At 37.2% G+C, this 4,398-nt stretch overlaps 1 pseudogene; it reads left to right on the top strand.

Annotated features, from left to right (window-relative positions):
* Positions 1-410: 410 nt before the first annotated feature.
* LOC119253560 (olfactory receptor 2G3-like) lies at positions 411-1,355 on the top strand (annotated as a pseudogene).
* The last annotated feature ends 3,043 nt before the right edge of the window (positions 1,356-4,398 follow it).

A 4,398-nucleotide genomic window follows, 5' to 3' on the forward strand; every position in this document is an offset into this window, starting at 1 on the left:
TTATTCCCAGTCATTGGATGGAAACCTCATGGTTCCATTCCACATATAATGGAATTACAAACTAATTAAATTCATTCTACAAACTAATTAAATTCATTCTTATTCTTCTGACTTTCTTTTACTTTCTTCCTTCTTTGATAAATTCTATCTCAGATTGTACCAGGTTATCTATGAGAAGAATATTCTGCTTTTCCAATTAGCCTTCCTGTACCTCTCTCTCCAAAGTCCTGTTCTTCATGTCATTATCTGAATCTCTTGAAGGACAATGGGCAGTGTGCCCCAAAGGTGGCTGCAAATTCTCTCAAAGTCAGTGTTTCAAAGAGTTCTTTGAAAAGGCTGATATTGTGGTCAGTGGCCAAACAGCATCCTCTTTCTAAGCTCCTCTAATACTTTCTGTCTCTGTACAGGTAATGGGCATCACCAATAGCAGTGCCAAAGGGGACTTCATCTTGGTGGGCTTCTCTGACCAGCCCCGTCTGGAAAAGATACTCTTTGTGGTGGTGTTGGTGTCCTACCTGCTGACACTGGTGGGAAATATCATCATTATTCTGGTCTCCTCCATTGACCTTACGCTCAAAACACCCATGTACTTTTTTCTCTCTCAACTCTCTGTAGTAGATATCTGTGTAACCACCAATGTTGTCCCCCAGCTGCTGTGGAACCACAGGGGACCATCCAAGACTATCACAGTCCTGGGCTGTGTGGTCCAGCTCTATGTGGCCCTGTCATCAGGCTCTGCTGAGTGTCTTCTGCTGGTGGTCATGGCTTTTGACCGCTATACTACTCTGTGCAAACCTCTGCACTATGCCACTGTGATGAATCCCAGCGTATGCAAGGCCCTGACAGGGCATGGCTATGTGGAATAGGAAAGTTTCTCATCCAGAGCACTGTCACCCTCCAGCTGCCTCGCTGTGGACAACGGCACATCTATAATTTCTTCTGTGAGGTTCCATCAATGATTAAGCTTGCCTGTGTGGACATCCATGCGAATGAAGTCCAAGTGTCCATTGCTTCAGTAGTCTTGCTCTTCTTGCCATTATCATTGATAGTGATGCCTTAGCGATTAATAGTCAGGGAAGTTGCAAGGATCAGCCAAGGCTTGGTGCAAAGTCCTGGGGACATGTGGATCCCACTTGATGGTAGTATCTCTCTTCTTTGGGACTGGACTTGTGATCTATAGCCAGCCCAACAGCTCCTTTGCCCACACTCATGGTAAATTCATCTCCCTGTTTTATACAGTAGTGACGCCAACACTCAATCCCCTACATCATCTACACTCAATCATCTACACTCTGAGGAATAAAGATGTGAAGGGAGCATTGGGGAGACTATTTCACATAGTCAGCAGCTCATAACAATGAGGCAGAGCACACAGTGGCCAAATTTTGTGACAAAAGGAAACTGAAGGTCATCATTGTTACCCTACTCAAGATTTCACAGATGGAATAAAAAGGTATTATCTTGTCAATCTGCATCATTGCAAGTTACTGGACTTGTGAACTAGCTCTTTTTTCCAATCTCTTTCCCAGGGTTGAAGACCTTATTCCAAACCCTTTAAATATCTATTTTCATAACATTCTGCTTTTTATCCTTGGTCATTTTTGTCTTTTTCTTCATTCTTCCTTTTTTTTTTTTTTTGATCATCACTTCTGTCCTTTCATTGTTCTTCTCTTTTTCCTTTCCATCTCCTTTTTTCCTTTCTCCTTTCCTTCCTTTCCATTTTACTCTTTCTTTTCTTGCCTTGTGTAAGATGTGCTTAACAACCATTTGCTTCTAAATAATATCCCTTCTCATCAATATTGTAACAGTTCCTGTAATCAACTATTTCTAAAAAATTCCCATTTGTGATAATGTAAAAGTTTTATTTGTCTGGTAGGGGAAATGGAGGCACTGGAATAGAGTATTTGGTTTCTGTGACATTTTTTTGGGCTTATACATTTTTTATTGAAATCTTGGGAGTGAAGTGTGCATACAGGTAAAATGGGCCAAGATCTATTTTTATGCTGATTTAAGAATTTAAATGGCAATACAAATAAAGCACCTGATAAATCATCATCAGTAAATGTGAACTAACATCTTTTAAATTCTAATCTTTTGATTATATATATTATATACTGTATTTTGTTCTAATATATGCTATTTTCCATTGTTTCAAATTTTTAGTCAATAATTATTTATCCACTTAAATTTTATATCTGAGTGAAGTTATAGTCACCAGAAAAATAAAGGGAAATAAGTTGATTCTTCTTTTTTGTCTGTACAATATGGGATAAAACCATGCAATTTCCTTTTTTTACTCACTTAGAGAAAGAATGCCATACTTCTTTTTAATGGTGATACCAGATTTGAAAAATTTATCCTGTCTCCTTTACTTGCCATTTGCAAATTCCTTGGCAAAATAACTTAACACACATGATCTTCAGTTCTCCATTTGTAAAATGAGGACAAGCTCTAGGATTTGTTGTATTTTAGCAGATAATTTGAAGGTATCCAGTATGAACTCAGTAAATGTCAGTTATAATCATAATATAGATCTTAGTAATAATCTTGGAGTCAGGTTGGGTGAACTCAATGACATACATCTTTCCCAGATATAAACTATGTTGGGACTCACTGGTCACTGTTACTACTATATTTAATTCACCTGTGATAATCAAATGTGTTCTTCTTTTGGCATGTGACCAAATGTGTTAGTTGTTAAAATTAAGCATGTTTTTTCCCCATAGGCAGTTCAATAGTAATTAGTCTACTGTGATTTAATGATTTCCACTCAACTGTGACTCACTTACATTTAGTTCATGCTTTTGATTTTTTACACTTAGGATTACAGTTTTCATACAGCCAAAAGATACAGATCAGAACCAGTATATGTAGGTAAAATGTGGAAGGGGTCCAAATGCAAAGTTTGTAGTTGTTTTCTCTCTCATGGAGTTCTAGATAGTGTTGGCTATGATGTTTGACAACTTTGAGTATTGCTAACCAGAGAGGTTCATCCAAGACTCAAATTCAAAGTTTTAATTGGGGCTTCATTATGTAGGACTTTGAATCACTGGGAGTGTGGTTGCACTCAATTTCCAGCCACCTTATGGAAGACTAGGTTGATATCTCATGGTTCAAAGTCCTCACCCTGTATACAAGGCTAATCATTCCAATGTGGTCATTACCTATCTTGAATTGTCTCCTTAGCACAAACAATCTTGGTCTCCTGCTAGTTACTTCATTAGCATAAATAACCTGAGAGGTCTTCATGAACAAGGATAGTCAAATCTCTGGAAAGATCCCAAGGATGTAGAGTTTACTACCTACAAGCTGGGACAAAGATCAGGCCTCTCTTTGGGTAATGTCTATTCTTTACTATAAAGATGTCTTATAATTAAATATATTTTAGATTTTTAATATTTTTGGATTTACATTTTTCTGAATGGTGTGGTTTTGAATTTTATTTTCAACTTTGTTTTTACCTGTAGTTAGTAGTTAGTTGTTTCAAAACCACTTTATATGATTTCCCATTATATTTGATCATCTACTAATTTTTCCTATGCATATAGCTCTGCTTCTGCATTTCTACTGTGGTTCATTTTTTGAAGACCTGCTATGATACTGTAGTTTTCAAATTACTATAGCTTCATATAGTAGTTTAAATAGCAATTTAGAGTGATTAATTCCACTTAATCTTTTTCCAAAATATTTTGGCTATTATTGTGTATTTTCCTTTTTTCCCTTTCTGCTGATCGTTTTGATCTTTATTCTTTTGTGAAGGTTACCATATTCATGTAAAAATTCAATAAAATTTGTGTGTTATTCTTCTATTAATATATCTGTCACTTTAACTTTCAGAGTCAGGGAGGGAGCCTAATAGGGTCGAAGAAAACATTTCTCTTCTCTACAGTCAATGACTTGAGTTCTTGTGCCTTTTTTTCCCAGATAAACTTCATAATTTCATCAGATACTACAAATAAATCTATGGAATTTCATTTGAAAATTTCTGACTTTATGAATTACTATGAATACTTATAGGCCAGTGAGTTGAATAATCTCAGAGAGATGTTCAGGTTGTTAGGAATGTACAGCCATCTAAACCTGAATCAACATCTTTTTTTAAAAAAGATTTATTTATTTATTTATACAAGAACCAGGGTACAGGCCAGATGTGCAGGAGGGTGAGAGGATTCACCAGAAACAGAGCGGGGAACAGAACCGGCAGACTGACAAAATACACTGCTGAGTGGAGCAGCAGGTGAGGCAGGAGAGGTTTACCTTGCCATGTGGGACCCTTGCCAGTTGGGATTGAACCTGCATTGCAGAGGCTGCAGACAGCTTTATAGCACAGCCCTCAACCGCCTGTACCACCAGGGGAGGCCCTGAATCAACATTTTAACCAAAATAGATATTTTGCTA

The sequence above is a fragment of the Talpa occidentalis genome, unplaced genomic scaffold (assembly GCF_014898055.3).
Source record: "Talpa occidentalis isolate TD23 unplaced genomic scaffold, MPIMG_talOcc4v2.1 talOcc4.2, whole genome shotgun sequence".
Lineage (NCBI taxonomy): Eukaryota > Metazoa > Chordata > Mammalia > Eulipotyphla > Talpidae > Talpa > Talpa occidentalis.